At 44.7% G+C, this 18157-nt stretch overlaps 1 long non-coding RNA gene across 1 annotated transcript; it reads right to left on the bottom strand.

Annotated features, from left to right (window-relative positions):
* Nucleotides 1-176: 176 nt before the first annotated feature.
* On the bottom strand, nt 177-17043 carry LOC138683664 (uncharacterized). The gene is made up of 6 exons (XR_011323083.1): nt 16886-17043; nt 3812-3948; nt 3583-3684; nt 3242-3301; nt 2736-2821; nt 177-400 (listed from the first exon to the last, which is right to left on the bottom strand). It is a non-coding gene; the product is annotated as an uncharacterized lncRNA (long non-coding RNA).
* Between the last annotated feature and the right edge of the window lie 1114 nt (nt 17044-18157).

Here is an 18157-nt window from a genome sequence, read left to right as displayed (position 1 = left end):
CGACGGGCCGGGAGGAGCCGCCGGAGCCGCCGTGCCTCCCGCCCCGCGGGGCCGCAGGGCCGCGGGGCCGGGGCTGGGGGGGTCCCGGCGGTGGGGGGGTCCCGGCGGTGGGGAGCCGCTGCTCCGCCGCCGGTGGAGGGGTGGGAGCGAGGGGGGACACCGCACCTCTCCCCCGGGGAGGGTGGGTTGTGACCCAGGGCTGGCAGGTCCTGGCTCAGTGCATCAGGTCGGCCGCCGTACCTGGCTTACCAGGAGGGAGAAGAACGTGTGCGAAAATAATTTGTGTTTGTTCCTGCTTGCAAGACGAGTTCCCGCTGGAGCAGCCGAAATCTCGCCGTCTGCTGTGGAGGGACCTGGTAGGGCGCGTCTCTCGGTGCAGCAGGCGTCTTTAAAAGGATTTCTGGAAGACAAGCAGAAAACCAGCTATTCTTCAGCAAGATGGTTAGGGAAAAAAACTTGCAGGGAACACGAACTGCCTCTAGACTGAATTAAGCTTCACAGGGATCAGATTCTACCGTAATTCAATACAGTTCAGCTCCCACTAACACAGTTAAGCCACTCCGGAGAACCAAATTGATGCACCCGTCTCTCTTTCAAAAGACAGTGCGCACTCCTGCTCCAGCTTCCCACCCATGATCGCCCCCTGCTGCAGTGCTGGCAGGAGGGAAAGATGCCTGCAACAGGGGCTTTCCCAGCAATGGCTGTTGCGCTAATTGCTTTCCCTCACAGCCTTCATATTGCACAAAAGGAAGGAAAGCCTCTGCGATACAGGGCTCCTGTCCCATAACCATAATCGAGCTGCCAGCAGCGCTAGCCTTTGGAAAGTCATGAGTCAGTTCCCTCTCCTCTTGACCTGCCAAACCATGAGGCTGGCAGCTAGCCACCATCAGCCCGATCCAAATAATACCTTCCCTCCAAGAGAGCGAGCGGACCACCAGGTGGGCTTCCTGCTAAGATACACTGAAGCATTTTCCTTTATAAATACTACTTCCTGTAATTGTCATGGCAGTAACAGTGTTATGTTACTATGGGCATTTTCCTTTTGCTTATGAAAGGTTATGAAGTCACATTTCACAGTTGTTTGGAAAACTAGAATTTCTGTGGTTCCACCCATGCAGTAAAAAAAAAAGAGATTGTGCTGGCAGCTTGTTTTTAGTTAGATTCCCACCCCGAAGTGGTGTTCTTCGCTCTGTTTCATCATCATCTCTCCAAAAAGCAAGCAACAGTGTAAACAATTAGAATCCATTTTTGAAGGCTAATTTCACTACAGCAATACAATTCTCCTCCTGGAAAAAAATCTTCCACAGGAATTCTCTCTCTGAAACCATAAACCTTCCCTTTCACCGTAAAATATTGGCCTTTGGTGGGGACCAGCTGTAGTGACCATTTTTACAAGCAGATGCCTCCTCCTGCAGCACATTAGACATATTTTCCATGGCTGCGGAAGCAATGGAATGGAGACCTCTTTCTCGTCCCACCTAAAGTAGTTCAACTGCTCTGTGACTTCTGCTCTTAGTGAGGATATCCTGATGCAGGCGCTCCAATGTAAGTAAGCAGCCGACCAGGTCCATTGTCTCAAAATCAAAGATAAATACAGAAGAACAAGAATAGACAGTAATTCTCTAGTTATGCAAAGCCATTTTTATCATAACAACTTTTCACAGCCATGAAGCATTTTTTATTCATGATATTAAAGAACATGCTGTTTTGTCTGAGCACTGAAACCCCAGAAAATCAAAAGAAAGGCAGGAATATTTAAGGAATTCCAGCAATCTGAGATGATCTTAAATGGGAGATACAATTTTTTTTTCAAAGGCTAAATTTGGTTTCCTACGGCAACGGATACAAGATTCTTGCAGCCCATGGGACCACTGAAATTCTTTTAGCTGAACCCTGGCATGAATATTTATAGATCAAGCAATGATTTCTGCAGAATTTTAGTTTTGCTTCATTCAGTGTTTTGGCTTCTTTTTTCATAAAAATCTACCCATGTAATGCACAGAACCGCATTGCTTCTCCATACAGATTTTCTAGATTCTCAGTGTGAATTATCTTCTTTTTTGGCAAACGATTTTGCCTTTGTAAATCAAGAAACTGCTTACTAGCAGTGATATATTTAAAACATTTCTGTGAAGAGTGACTCCACCTCTGAAGTGCAGCATGGGAATGCAGTGGGTGCACTGCTGGCTCAAGGCACAATACCGTGCCATAATTACAAATCCCTGAAACAAGCAGAGGCGTATCTTCCCATTGCAAAATCACGATGATATTACAAGGGAAAAGGCAGATAAGGCCCACATTCAGGGAAACATGGAAATGTGCTTACCCAAAGAAGTCTTCATGTCCTCATTCTTTTTCCCTTCTTACTCCCTTCCATTAATCTTCCCTCTCCCCAAGCCTTTAACTTTTTTACTATTTAATTTGCCATTCCCAAGAATCTCCGCCACTTAAAATGACAGTATTTACAGAAGTTCATGACAGTTACTCTGCTCATGTGCTACACCATTGTCTTATCTCTATTGTAAACTCTTGGCGCAGTTTTTTTTCTTTTTCTGTTGTTGTACAGAACCCATCACAACTGGGATCCCAGCCGTGGTGGGCACTTTGCACTAACACCATAAATGTGGTGAAAATAATAGGCAGATATTACTCTGTAAAACATACCAGGTGCCAGCTCCCATGCTGGGGCCTCACTGACAATTGCTTAGCAAAAAAACCAAAAGGCAAGTTGATACCTGAGACAGATTGTCCCTTCCCTGTTGAGTGCCATTCCTCATGCTCGATGGCAGACGCCACAGGCCTGCATGCACGATGTCAGGATCTGTAGGAGAGAAGGACATCAAAATGGATGCATGTTGCCAGCAGGATCCCTTTGGAAATGTAAAGTTGCAAAGGGTGTGGAGGGCAGGTAAATCAGAGAACACTGAGTTGTTAGGGTCTGGAGAAACCAAACTGTAGAGCACACCAAGCAAGCAGTCATGGAGTCTGCCACAGAAAGCTGCTGTCTCTTGTCCTGCCCCCATCACCCACATATACTGCTGGGCTACCCTAGATTTTGCAGTGTCTCATGATGAAATGGGCACGCTTCATGCTCCCAGGGGAATAGTTCAGGGCCTCTCCTGAGATTTCCGTGTGCTGAAATGATTTAAGAACCCTTTTTTAAAAAACTGAACCACGGATCAAATAGTCCTGTCCCATGCACTAGGAAAATCTTTAAGGAATATAAAAAGTCATTACTTACTGAGGTTGTCAATGTGGCTTCTTCAGTTTGTGTAACAACAGTTACTTAGCTCCTTGGGGTCTATGTAAGGAAGGAAAAGGCTTGTCAAGGAAGGAATTAGCAAATCATACAGCACAGCATCAGCCAAATCAGAACATATCCCAGAAATCCTTAATCCTGCTCCTGTGGTTTAGTAACTATTAGACCTTTTTTTTAGTGAATGTCTTATGTTGGCCACAAATGAGGGGTAGGAACAGCAGATAGGAGGGATAGGATATTTTTTATTGTCTCTGTGTGCATCCATGTCACTTCATGGATCTGTGGTCTTCGCCACCCAAGATAGGAATCATGCTTGTCCTTACTTCAGACTTTGGTCCTACAATCATCCGTCACTGTTGACAGACCTGTTCACACCAGGTCTAACTGGATCCAAATCTTGCATTGCTTCCTTTAGGAGCTGTGACCTGAAGGCACACAGAGACATGAAACAGCCTTTCCAGAACCAAGTATAGTTTCATCTCAGCAGTGAGAATGCAATTGTAACTAGAAAAGTGTTTTACTTAATAAATACTCCTCTAGTTTCTGTCTTACCTAAAATTTTGGTAGACTTGTCCACTCATCTCCTTCTGCTGCATGATGTTTGCAGTCTGGCTTCATCTGCGTATCTGTGGTGCTCTGTTTACTTCCATCTCCATCACCATGTTTCTGAATCCCACCCCTATTTTCCTCTGGAATATAGAGCAGAAGAAATACAGACGTAAATATTACAGGGACTGACATCTTCTATTTATCATGAATGGTGCTTTTATGAAGGTAGGGCATCCCTCTCTTTTGCATACTGTCAGGAATTAACCCCTGGCTGCCATTTAACTCAGCCCAGCTCATCAACAGAACACAGAACATATGACAGGTAACTTGCAGGTCCTTAACATTTCAAGTTTCCTGACAGCTCCCCACAAAGAGCCTCTGCTGGCTGGATGTTTCACAGCATGGGCCAAGGAGGACAGCAGAAGAAGCTTTACATGCCAGTACACTTCTAGTCTTAGAGGAGCAGCTCTTGGGAAACACCCAAGTGCATCAGTAGCATACAAGGAAGATGTTTTCCGAGACTTTGCTCTTCTGCCTTTCATGCACAGCTAATACACATACTTGTCATCAATGAATTTACACATACTATGTATGTTTCTAGTACTGTATTCGTAATTGATAAAATAATAATCTAATTATAAGATACTGATTTCAGCTGAGAGTTAGAAATTTCTGAAAGGTTTGTAAGTGGGTAGCGATTGAATTTCACTGTGCTCAAGCTTTAATTTATTCTTCCCACACAGAACAAATTAACTGCTAGCAGGAAAGTAGTTCACTATAGGGCAGAGCTACCCTGCAATTACTAGGTTCAACAGCAATCTCGGGAAGGTCTGTGAATGAAGCTGCTGCTTGTGTAACAGCAGCCTTTGCTCTTGGTTTAGCTGCATAGGGATGCACACGAAATAAGTGCATTGGACAGGCCAGGCTGGGATTTGCATTCAGAACACTGTTTGACTTCTAGGTTTGGGAGAGTGACCTTTTAGGAGATGAGAGATTTGTCTACAGCACTTGGTTTTGCTTCTGAGGAAATTAATTAATTTTAATTGTCATGAGAACAGCAGCAAAAATGTTCTTCCTTCTGAGATTTGGTCCTGCTTGAGTCTCATGTTTTTGACGCTCTCCAGCTAAATAACCATAGTCTTCATGAATTGTGGCCACACATACACACACATACCTCTACATGCATGTCGTAATTGTGATATAGATCACATAGTACATTTCAAAATTACACATGCACAACCATATTCCTCATAATCTGAGCTATACCAAAATTAGCAAGTGCAGCAACTCACACCCATCAGCTACTGCTGGTTTGGTTTGCTGCTTCCCTGACTCATCAGCTGCTTCTGCATATAGAGCCTCATGACTCAGAGGTGGCAAACCATGCCACCTTCGTAGGAGGACAGAGCATTGCTTCAGGCCACCTTTTCCTTACTGTTCTTTTCACCCAGATTTCTCTCCCCACTCAACTCCACTCTCTTCCAGACTTCACCTTGAACATAATCAGCCCCCATTCTCTTCTCCCCACTGCATCGACCACTGACCCATACTGTGTCCTCTTCGATCAGTTGCACATCTTATTTTCACCACTGCCACAGAGCAACGGTAGAGCCCTCACTGCTGAGCTACGGCACTCTCAAGCTGAACGTGGCCAAGGAAACATGCTAGGGGATGGGGGATAGATGAAATATGTTGTGGGGTGGGAGAATGTCACCAGTGGCTGTGTAAGACAGGCTATGACTTGCACTAAGCTGTGAAATGGAGATTTTGCTAGGAAATGAAGGAGAGGAAGCTGCAGGGTATGCACTGGGATATATGGGAGACTCTGGCAAGTGGCACTGTCTGGATAACCTAAACAGCGTAACAAGTTTGCTGAGGACCTGGCTTGCAGTGCCAAGCTCATCTAATCAGTAAATCTCCTACTGTCAAAGTTTACTACCTTAACTCAAGTTATAGCTGCTAGATTGCATATTCCTCCAATGCAGACTGCATCAGTCAAGAACACTATCTTTTCAAGCGCTTGATCTTATAGTCTTGTGCATTAAGTCCTACTCTCCACCTGGTTTCTTCCCTGAGAACACCTCAGGTCATGGGAGGAGCCATTATGGGTTAGACAGCTAGAGCGCAAGCAGACTGACAGAACTTCTCCAAGCCCTCAGTTTTCTATACAGTCCTGAAGCAGCTCCCGGACCAACTAGGTTTGCTTGTTCTGTTGCTGATGAGCACTGCAAACAGCCTTGGACACCTGGGAACACCCTCTGCACACCAAGAGACAAGCACGAGTGCAGGAGCACCCAGGCAGGAACCAAGAGCACACCTGAGATGTGCCCATGCTGTTCACAGCAGTAGATCAAAGGAGAACCTGGCTGTGTTGACACAGGAAGAGGCCAGCCATAATTCAGCTCAGCTTTCTTACCTGCAACAGCAGTGAAGGCAATGTGTCACCTGGCAGGGCTCCTGGCACACCTGGCGAGCATGGGCACAGGCAAGAGGAGCGTGTGGGGCACGTGTCCCAAGGACAGAGCAGAGAAAACAGAGAGAGCCTGGGGATGAGTTACGTGACTGAGAGCCTCTCTTGGCCCTGCAGGCAGTTCTGGATGCAGTCTCCTAGTGACATGGAGTCTACAATTTCAGCCTTTCTGCAGCAGGCAGCCAGGGCCTCGTGGAGTAGAGCTGTCAGGATGAGTGCAGCTCCGTGGTGAGTGGGAGCAAGGAACCCAGGGAGGTCTGGTGAGGACCTTGCGCTCCTTTGTTCATCTGCCTCTCTTTCTGGCATGTTCACTCTTCCCTCCTGGAGCTCCAGCTGGAGTAGACCCACACCCATCAGAGTTAGCAGGGTCTGGACCTGAATTTTTCCCTCTTAAATGTGTAGTGGGAAAACAGGCAAAACAAGCAAAACACTTTTCTCAGCCCCTGGCTTTTAACCTAGTCCCTCGCCTGGCTTCTGAATGTCAGCATCTAGCACAGCTCCTTTCTCGCACCCTGAGACCGTGGTGCCTGAGTGGTCCTGCATGTTTGGTCCTCAGCTTTGACACCAACCTGTGAACTCCCCTGCCGTGTGCCGGTTTCACACAGGGCAAACAGTGGAGGTAAACTGTCACAGCACAGGCCAGATGGGGTGAGCCTTTTATTCCTGCTTTCTTAGTACAAGAAAAGTAAGTCTTAAAACACACATCTTTATAAAGCCAGTATTTCCTGCACTAACTAGAGGGTTTTTTGTTTCAGGTACAAGGAAAAACTGTCATCAAGATGCTTGCCAGCACGCAGCACCAGAGGTTCTCAGATTCGCTTAATGGCCAGTGCTGGCGACTATTAAAAAGCGGTCTGGATGATTTCAGAAATGGCTTCCCTCTTCCACGTGATAACATCATCATCCGTAGCCCAAAGGGGCTTTCTCCCATCCTGCTACAGAGTAGATCCCACCTGGCTCAACGAAAGGCATGGAAAACATCTGCTAAACCCAACTGCAAGCTCAGGTCAAAGCAAGAAGCCAGGAAGGATTTCATGAAGGAGACGGACCACCACCTAAGCCACCACCCTCAGTTATTTCACTCTCATTTGAAAGACAGCAGTTTTCCAGAGGTAAAGACATATAGTTGTTGTTATTCTTCCTTGAAGTAAGTATCCATCCAGCACTTGAAATGCAAAACCAGTCCAGGATTGTGTTCCCCCTTGCCTTATAAATGCCCTGCCCCTCATTATTACTTACAAACAGGAAGCCAACAAAGCCTGAATCACCATAAAAATAAATCTCTGATCTTATTATAGGGAAAGCTATAAGGAGCTGGCAGTTTCTGAGACACCTTGCTAACATGGTCAGATTAGCCACACAGGTCAGTTACTGAACCAGTGCCACACTTTCCCATCAATATAAGACACTGGAGAGCAGTGGCTTTACTCTCCAGTCTTGAAAACATCTCGTGATAACCCTGAACATGCCAGAAATAGTAAAGAATCTCTCATTCAAACAGAATAAATGGTGATCATATACTTTTTCCTATATTATGACACAGATGCCTCCTAAGAAAGTGATGATTATAGTCTACAACTGTCAGTGGGTCTTCAGGGCTGAAATCCCACAGCAGTGGATGAAAACTCTGGCCCCTGACCCAAGCCCTCTGATTTGACAGGAGGTTTGTAGACAGAAAGTGCCAAAGTGCAAAGCAAATCACAAGTCGATTTATTCTGTAGTGCTGCCAAGTGCATCTGTTTACTTCGGCATGTGCTGGCATGAAGGGAGGGGAGGGCGAGAGAGACCTATTACATTTATTTGCCTCATTTTGGATTCAGCCTGACTGAGCACAGTTTCAACAATCCGTACCTAATTTGAAGTGAACTGTACTACAGAGGGCACATTTAAAATTAGCAAACCAATGGCACAGGTTTCCCTGACCTGTGAGTCATATTCCACATGAATGCCACTCCAATGTTACAAAGGTGAAGGATGCTCCACTGGAATATGATAGGACAGACTCTGGAAAGCATATTTGAAATGTGTTGTTGCTACATCCATGCTCAGCGCTCCACATTATTCTTCTTTCCAAGTCAAAGACAAACTTCCTATATACTTCTGAGGGACGAGGTGACTCAGTACTTCTGAAAATCCCACTGCAATGCTCCAGAAGTCTCCATTTTTTTCTTTTGTTAGCCTGTGCTCAACTTCTTATTGATCTGAAAGAATTCAAGACCAGATTCTGGAGCTTAAAATGTATGCTGCTGCATTAAAACCCAGATGCACACTACCTCTACATACTATTTTATTGAGGAAAAGTGGAGGTCTTGCATAGTAAGCAAGGGATTTTTACAGTCTCTGCTAACTGCAGTTGACTGTGCCTGTGCATTTGAGCGAGACCGCAGACTTACAATCAGTGTCTGCTTTGTTTTGAGCATGTCTTATGTCACAGGCTGATATCTTCCCTTGTTCCTGAAATAAAAATAGGTATTGAAGGCTGCAATTAGATGATTTTGCTAGCCTGCATTACATTATTATTTACTCAGGTGATCAACTAACTCTAATTAAAATTCTGAAATGTAAGTGTCTTTTAGCAGGCGGTATTACTGGAGCAAGAGCAGCACAGCTGAGCTCTCTGGAGTCTTACCATGCACAAATCCTGCAGTCTCAGTCCTTAAGTGCACCAAACTTATCGGCACAGATTAGGAAAGAGACCAAAATGGCTCACATTGGGAGTCTCTTCCTGATTCCCAGTGCCTGTTGCACTTAAATGCACACTTGGTACACCCAGAAATAAGGCCAGAATGAGTCATTCTTATTCCCTAGCCCTACTCCCGGCTAGTCAGTGGCAGCCGTTAGTAAACAAATGCTTTATATGTCAGGCTTGATACAAATAGCTCATGTCTACCAGCTTATACAAAGAGGCTCTGTGTGTGATAGCCCTCAGCTCCTGTCCCAGGGCAGGGCAACACTAGCTAAAGGCACGATAGGCACTAGCTTCCCTGGAAACGTGCCAGACGACGAAGGTCTTAAGTGACCAATGTAGATGGACAGAGGAAACGATGTTCAAAGAGCCCAGACCAGGGAGTTAAAGAAATGGGAGGGCTCCTAGGGGCCTAATCCTGATAAGAAGCCTATGGCATCTCCTTCTTTAGGATCTGTGCACATGCACAGATCTGGAAGGAACTGTTCCCTTCAGGGGTGTAATCCATCTCCCAGCCCCACTTGAGGAGGTGCAGAGACATGCTGCAGAAGGTCAGTGGCTCAGAATCACTGGCCCTCAATCCACCTGCTGAATGCAAAGCTTTGGCACCACGATGTGACGAGCACCCAGGCTTAGCAGGACTTTTTTCAAGTACAGTAAACAAAGTTCACCAACTGCTTGGAAGGGCAGGTCGCCAGCCTCCCTCTAAGGGTACAACTGTTCACAGCTGTTGAAGGCAATGCTATGTTCAATTATTTGCACCATTTTTTTCAACACAAAAGTGGCACTGAGAAAAAAATATTGTGGGGGAAGGGGAGGGTGAATGCTGCCCAAGAACCTGCTGCACTGCCTGTCCACCTCCACCTTCCTCAGGAAGGCAAACAACCCAGCACCATTTTGCTACTTCTAGGTCCGTGCATCTTGCAGAATCTAGCTCATCTGTCCCCATTCCTTGTCAGACCCTGGGCACCAGCCCCAGTGCAACGTTGCACTTTGTTGTGCCTGCCAGCCTAAACTTTGAGTATTTAATACCTTGTGGCCAAAAGCAATACTGGTCCCTAGGATGGGAACCTTTAAGCTAGACATTCAGCACAGTCTGCAATACCTTGTGTAGGTTAGCTGTATCCCTTGACATCGCAGTCAGGGCAAAGCAGGGAATACTTTGGGAAAGCAAAAAAAAAAATCACACCCGTGGTTGGTTCTAGCATGTGACCTGGGTCTCAGGATGGAGTCACTGTATCAAGTGTTGCTGGCTTGTTAAGCACAAATTTCTGGCTCATGTCTTGTCTTTTCTTCTAACATAGTCATGTTAGAGGAAAAGGGTGGGAAAAGACTTTATGCTTTCTCCTGTCATCAGACCAAAGCAGCACATGACTAAGTGACCAATGACATCCTCCTCCAAACATTTTACTTAGGAAAGAGGAACTTGTGGGAACAGGTTCAGAATAGATGTCAGCAAAACTGTTATTTCAAGGCACATGAAAGATTCCTGTTGCTGCCTTATTTATATCCCAAAACCCTTCATTTCACAGTAAAGAAACATCACAGCTAGGCTCAGAGGATACACATGGGATGCTCCAGCTGGAAAAGACATTTGCCTGTAAAGCTTGCCGACATGGGTAACATGCTGTAAGAAAGAGTGTAAAATTGATACCACGCTCCACACCAGCTCTTTGCTGAGTATCCTCTCAGAAGCTGTTCTTTCCCAGGAGCTAAAAACACATTTCTGGTATTTTCCCAGAATCAACTGTTTTCTATCTCCATCTTAGAAAATTATACCTGTCAGCTACAAACACAGATGTCCTTTTTTTTTTTTTAATCACAAAACTCAAGCTTGTATTTGTTTTCTCAGTGCTCTTCAGACTTTGGACTTTGATAAATTTTTGTGCTGCATTTTTCTATGGGCCTGACAACATAAAGAATCTACGAGGAAGTCAAAGCATAATGCCTCTAGGATGCTAGACAACCATGAGAGTCCATCAGCATGAATTTGGTGGAACATTTTATTTATGATTCGATTTCTAAGAGCTACTGGGTACCACAACTTCAGTGAACCCTCAGACGAGCTTGAGACACCTAACATTTCACAGAATTTAGCCAAATATATTATACTCTGTTTTAGGCTTTTGGGTCTCTGCTGCTCCCCGTCACTGGCAAAATAACAGAATAATGTCGTCTTATTGTTTCAGTCTATTCCTGTACGGTATACTGACCCTGCCACTCTGCTGCATGGAGAACTTTCACTGAAGAACAGAGGCATGCGGGGGGGTGTGTGTGGGTGTGTGTGTGTATCTTATTATGTCTCTAAAGAGTGCAGAGATTAAAATACTGTGCACAGGGAGATATACTTAATTGAGCAAGATCTATAGATCTGTAACTTTGAACCCTTTCTACTGGGCTCCAGGATTTGATTTTCACTGGTTCAGTGTTTCTTTTTCTCTGCCTTGCAGTGTCTTGTATTTTCTCCCTCCTCCTTCAAATCCTTAGAAGGGATTTGATTCTAACTTGGGAGGAGGTAGAAAGCATCAGGCACCAATCATGAAATGGCGCATGAAATGCAACTGTACCAGCCAGGGAAAAGGAGAACAGAGAACAACAAAACAGAAAGCATGACTTGCAAAGAGAGTGATTAATAAACTGAAAAAGCTGGCAAATAATGGCTCATGGGAAACAAATCTATGAGGAAAAGGGACTTAGGGAAAGCTGTCATTCCTTGATATTACTGGCACAGTACACAAGTTCAGAGAAAGCACAGGAAATGCAGGAAGAGACTGGTCTGAGCAAGCAGTAAGCTCTACCTCAAACCCGAGAACGAATTCCAAGTCAGATGACTACAGGTAAGTAGGAAAGAATGGCACTAGACCTGTTAGATGTTCTAAGTCAGCTAAGCAAGGATGAAATGCATTATAATATGGAAAAATAGTGGAACAAACTCAGAATCACAAGCTGTTTCCTTGAAAATTCATGGAAAACGGGTGTACTTCCAAAGAATCTATCCAATTTGCAGATTACACCCAGTCAGAAAACACTACAAAGATGCTGACAGGCTTCAAATGGATTCAAAATGATCCTGACATGTTGGACAAAACCTGGAAAATAACGGAGTGCAAAAACAGGGCTGAAAGACCAAATGAGGAACAACTGGCTAGGCAGGAGTTCAGCAAGGGAAGGATACAGGGATTTTGGTAGATAGTAAATGTCAGCAACATCCTGGTTGTGCAAAAAAAGGAAGCATCCTATCTTGAGAACAAAGATGAACATGAGTGTGGAATGACTGCTGGAATGATTGCTGACTTATCGATATGACACCACCCCCACCCCAAGGGAAGGTGAACCTCCAGGGTGGAATACAGTGGACATGTAAAGAATCGGTTCCATGGTAGTTCTCTAAGCAACATAACCTGCAACTTTAGATGTTAGCAACACCAGGGGAGCTTGGCATGCTGAGTCTGAAAAGTAACACGGAGGGTGGAACGGAGCAGAGACACCACGGCCAGACTGCGATCACAGGGATACGGAACCGGAACGATAGGAACGAGAACGGTTGGTCCCTGCATTGAATCCACTGAAGCAAGGAGGTAAAATAATGGGGGTTCTGTCAACCTAATGCCCTACTTTTGATTTATATCACACGTGCCCAGCAGTGGGGTACTGACATGTAACATCATGTCCTTTGGGTGAGCTTTACCCATTATAATATCATTATAATACCAAAACACACCTCCATCCCAAAAGCTACCCACCTCCAAGGTGCAACCACCCCCCCCACAGAGCATGAGCTCTGAATTTTTTCTAGCATACACCTTTAAAAGCAAAGCGAGAGAACTTTATACCAATCAAAGTAAAGGTGTGTATGACTACAGTCACTCAAGCTCCACCTAAAAAGAAAAATAGTATAAAAAGGCCCCAAAAGAGAAAGACTCTTAGGGACGATACCATCATAGACAAGTTGGGAGGACATCGCTGACTTCTGGGACCAGTCGACGGGCTGAGCCTCTCTTCCCTCCCATAGGGACGCCTGTTGGGTGAGATTTGAACAGTCAGCTGTACTGAGTGCTTCCCCGGGAAACTTAGAAATCTCTCTATATAAAGTCACTTTCTTTTTTTGATTTCGCGCACTGTATTCAATATTTGCACGTGCTTTGCAGACAGTGTATTTATCACTGGCAATCCAAAAGAACCCGTACTGTTGCTTTAATAAACTGCACTGCTCATTAATCTAGTCATGATAGTTCGTTAACGCAACCAAACTCCCTGAGTCTGGTAATTCTCATGAGAGCGCACTGTGCTGTAAGTGCATCCGTCATCGTCGTGATAGTTACGTGACTGGACTTAAAGCGCTGAATTGGACATTACTCAGAAACTAAACCTAGCCACCACCAGCTCCCCTGACATCTGAGGATAAGCTGGAACGCAAGGGGGTTTATTTTCTGCCAAATTCCTTTACCCTTTAAAGCAACACATGAGATAAACCTCTGTACTTCTCAGCCTGGGTAAGACCACCTCTGGGTGGTCTGTGTCCCAGGTTCGGTTACTTTTCTTTAAGAAGGACGTAAAGAAATTAAAAAAAAAAAAAACGGGGAGAGCCACAGGAATGATTCCACACCTATGACCAACATGCCAGGATGGAGCAAACTGAGTTTCTAATACACATCAGATAAAACTGAGGTCATGCATAAGAAGGTCCAATTAAGTACAAGGGTGATAAAAAGAAACTGGAAATACTTTGCTTCCCATGTTGCTTTGGGACAGGGTAAGTGAGCGGAGGGGGAGTGGACAGATTTAGGTTAAAAACTAGCAACGCTTTTCTAACAGAAAGGACAGTTAAATAATGAAATACATCATTCTGATGGCTCTGGTTTATCCCTCTTTTAAGATCAGCTTACATCCATAAGCATCAGCAGGTTGACGTTGTCTTGTGGCAGAAAGGTGAAACAGACCAGCACTTCTTAATTGTTAAGATAAAAAGAGTTTTTGAAGAAAATCTACGGACCTTCTTGTATTTTACAATTATTTTGGTGGCTATGAAGAACCAAGCCCTTAAGATATAGATCAGCTTTACTGTCTTACAATACTTTGATTTTACTGTTAGAATTATAAAGGTTAGAATTTGTAACTGGCAGGAGTTGGCAACCTGTGCCTGCTGACAGGCACAAACATATTTGCCATCCATGTGCGTGTTGGAGGGGAGGAAGTGAAAAATTAATACCTTTATGGATGACCTCCAGGCCACCAGCAGCCTGCAGACACCAGCCCTAAACTGGACTCCTGAGGTCCCTTTCAGCCTATCGCCTTTGATTCTCGGACACAAGGAAAGGCTCTGATGGTGCCTGGCTTTCCTTCACCATGACTGTAAGCCATACAGACACACATGCTGATTCATTATGAGAAACAGCTTTTTCTCCCTCTTCACTGGCTGCCTTCCACGTTTTAACAGCTGATAATGTAAAGCAGGTCTGGATCTGGGGTATCCTCATTACTAACCACTCTGAAGGCCAGTTCTGAGGACGGCACTCCCACCAGTTCTCATCTGCCTGTTTCTCTGCTCTCCCTACATTCTTCAGTGTCTTACTGTAGAAAGCAACTTTTTGGTCAGCAATCTAGGACAGAAGGTATGGAAAACACCGCTCTTGAAAAGCTAACAGCAACTGAGAGAAACCATCTCTTCCCAGTCTGGAAACGAAGAGCTTTTATTGTCAGACATACTCCTCATGTGCCACCTGCTGGCTACTGGGAAATGTTGCACAGAGAAGAGCGTCCCATTTTTCTACCTGATTGGGTGGGGACCCAATGCAGAAAGTGTCAAGCAACTGCCAAGAAAACCTCCACGGCAGCAGAGTCTTCAATGTTAGATTTTAACCTGGCTTCTAGGGAAAGCTACTTTAGACGAACCTTTGTGAGCTATGGTTAAGATATCTATGAAATGATGTTGTTCCTTTTCCCATCTCCTTTTAGCTCTGCCTTTGGGCACATCTTCTCACTGGGGACAGGCAGAAGAGATGAATAGGATACCTTACTTCTGTACTTGCTTCCACAGTTCCATCTGTGCTTATCCCTTCTCACTATATCCCTACTTGCCTTCCTCCACCCTACTGTGCCTTCTCTTTTACTACAGAGGTATATTCCCAAGCGAATCTGACCATTTCCAGTTAAACTGTCTACTCCTTTGGCTGGAAAGAAAAAACAACTCACTAGCTAATGGCTGGGTTAGAAAACAAGAATAGCAGATAGGACATGTCTAGTATTCCTCATTCTGAAAGAGTCAATGGTGCTGAACATGATTATACAGCTACTGCAAGGGGTAACTACCAAAGCAGACTTACGCAGCACTAGTACTTGGTATCTGCTCTATCAATAGGAAACATGATTAGGAGAGTTACTACACATTATTCTATATTTTTTAGGAATCACGCCAGCCCAAAGTTGTTAAGAGTAGATATGGCACCCTGGTACTCTGACCCTAAAACGTGGAAAAAGCAAAATGTGGGCAAACCTTTAATGGATCCGAAAGAAACAGGCAATGGTGTTCACAATTTTACAACACCACCCATTAAGAAGGTACCATAAGCACTGTGTACCACTGACACTGAGCCCAGCAGAGTTAATGACTTACAGGGCGTGTAGATTATGGGAACATGCCTGTGCCGCACTTGCAGCAAGAATAAGAGGCATAATATCTCTTACTATTCACCTGATTGGTGACAATGACTGCTTGGTTTTTCCCTCTGGGACAGTGAGAATCCACAGTGTAAGGCCTGGCAATGAGCAAACTCCAACAGCTCTTATTATCGGAAAGCTGCTACCTGCTTCCAACCTCACCTGTGACCTGTTCTCCTTTCCCTCCTCAACAGAGCTCCATAAAAGCACCACTGGGTTTTTCACACACGCTGTCCTTGTGCTCAGGAAGAGCTCTCTGCAAACCTCCATAAAGTTTCCCCTGCCAAACTCTCATTATGGAGTTGTCTGTGGAACTTCCAGATGCCCCAATAGTACGGCCACAGGGAATAAGAGGGCTCCTTAATTTGTATTTCTTTTGTACTTGTTCATGTTTCCATTTTGTTCTAGCGTAAAACTGGAAGAAGTACTGTACACGCACAAGGCTTGTTTAAGAGCAATACTCTCCAACATCCTTAATACAGCAACTGTGGATACCACGGGATCAGACACTGGCCAGGCTCAAAAGCACTCCCGAAATAGCATCCCCTTAACTGCCACCACCAGAGCCAGCATAGTGGGATAGATGCACCACGGGTCTGATCCAGCTGGCCATTTCTCACTCGCTCTGAAGCTAGAGCTGAGATTCCCTGTCACCACACTAGATGGCAGAGCTTACAGAATAAAATTCAGAAAGTTCATTTGAGACAGTGCACGTGGGCAACGACTTCCTAACAGCTATGGCTGTAGAGTTGTTTATAGAATTGGAATAGTAAATATCTGGCCTACTGTTTTGGTTTTGAAATGAGAACAGGTGGCACGTTTGAGGCTCCTGATCTTAGGGCAATCAGCTGGCTGGTAATTCTGTGAAGTCACACGTAGCTTTCCAAGATACGGTCCAGCAACTGCTATCACATTTACTGAATAAACAATGGTGCAATGAAGCCTCAATGTTCACAGAACACTAACTTCCAAACTAACGGCACATCAGAAATTAGTGCATGAACAAACTAAAATCTTGAATTAATTCGAAACAGAATTGTGTCCCTGAGACTTTGAGAAATTGTCTCCTCGCTCCTTTATTGTACTGTTGCTCTGTTTGGTTCCAATGAAAGTTTTTAAAAAATACAACATTACATTTTGGAGCATTTCTGTTAATCTGCTTAGGAAATTTTCTTAGGAGGCAGAGGTCTCCATGTTCTACAGGATATGAGAATTTCAAGAATTCCTGGAGAGGAAGGACTACCAAAAACCAGGGGTAAGTTACCGTCTGCAATGATCTGTGCATTTGCTTCAGAACAGGAACCTCAGTCCTCAGCATCCTGTGAGCTCTTGGGCTATGACTCTTCTCTTCTGTCTAGCATCTCTGCTTCTAACACTCAGTAAGTGATCAGTGACTCAGGAATTTCAGCCTTAGTATTCGCCAAGAACCTTGTTTAAAAAAAAAAAAAAAAAAGAAAATAAATTAGAGACATCCTAAGAGAAGTTCCAAAGCACAAATTCGCTGCTACCTGGACAGGGTATCATTGTAACAGCCATGACTGAACCACCTAAAAGTAGTTATATCCAGCATAACATCCACCCATGTATTCTCCCCTCTGTTGGCACAAGTATTTGTGTGGATGAAAAGAAATTTTTTTTTAATTTTGTGTTAACTTTCAGCTGGATCAGTTACCTGATCTGACCCACTGCAATGGTCACATGAAAGCAAAGGCCTGCACAAAACAGGCAGTGAGGACAGGGGAGCCAAAAGGTCAGATAAGTCTCTTCTGCAACAGTGTGGACTTATGCTGGACTCTAGTACAATCCGACCAGGAGGTTTGCAAATTATGAAGCTCTTTCACATCCTGCCACCCACTGCAGCCTCTGCAAACAAGTAATCATAGGTAAAGCTGAAGCCCTTGCTCACAAAAACCTCCCTCACCTCTGAACTGTGGCTGCTCCACAGCAGATTACAAGGATGGCCCTGGTCTAGGAGACCACAGCACTCAAAGTGCATTTGCATCACTGGATGCTGATGGCACCTGGAATCGACTGGGCAAAAATAGCACGTGCCCTCTGGGGACTACGTAGGACTTGCGTGGGAAACTGGGATCTGGATTACAGAACTGTCCTTCCCTGCCTGGCTGTGTGGCAAGCTTGTCTCTGGTGGCACCTAGGTCCTTTGCGACTCCCTCTTTTTATTATCATTCAAATGCATTACTAGTAACAACAATTACTCTCTGAGTACTCAAAGCAATCTGTGTGCTTTGCTTTAGTTTCTTCTGCAGGTGCTGAGTGAAAAAGAGTCTGGCAACAGAAGAGACTTGTATGAGCATGGAAGATGAACAGAACCAGAGGAGACCTTTGCTCTTTTCTTGCTCATTAAAGCAGCACCCTGCCTTTCATCATGCACATTTTTGTGCCTTCAGAATAAACTGTTCCTTAAGGATTTCTTTAATAGTCACTTCTAAGCCGTGTTACTTTGGTGTCTCTTCCTTCCTAAGCTGTTTTATCAAATATATTTAAGAAAAGAAATACTGGGGTTAGCAGCTCTAAA

The sequence above is a fragment of the Haliaeetus albicilla genome, chromosome 1 (genome assembly GCF_947461875.1).
Source record: "Haliaeetus albicilla chromosome 1, bHalAlb1.1, whole genome shotgun sequence".
In the NCBI taxonomy this organism is placed as follows: Eukaryota; Metazoa; Chordata; class Aves; order Accipitriformes; family Accipitridae; genus Haliaeetus; species Haliaeetus albicilla.
Note: the sequence above shows the minus strand (reverse complement) of the source record. Positions and strands in the feature narration are given on the sequence as shown.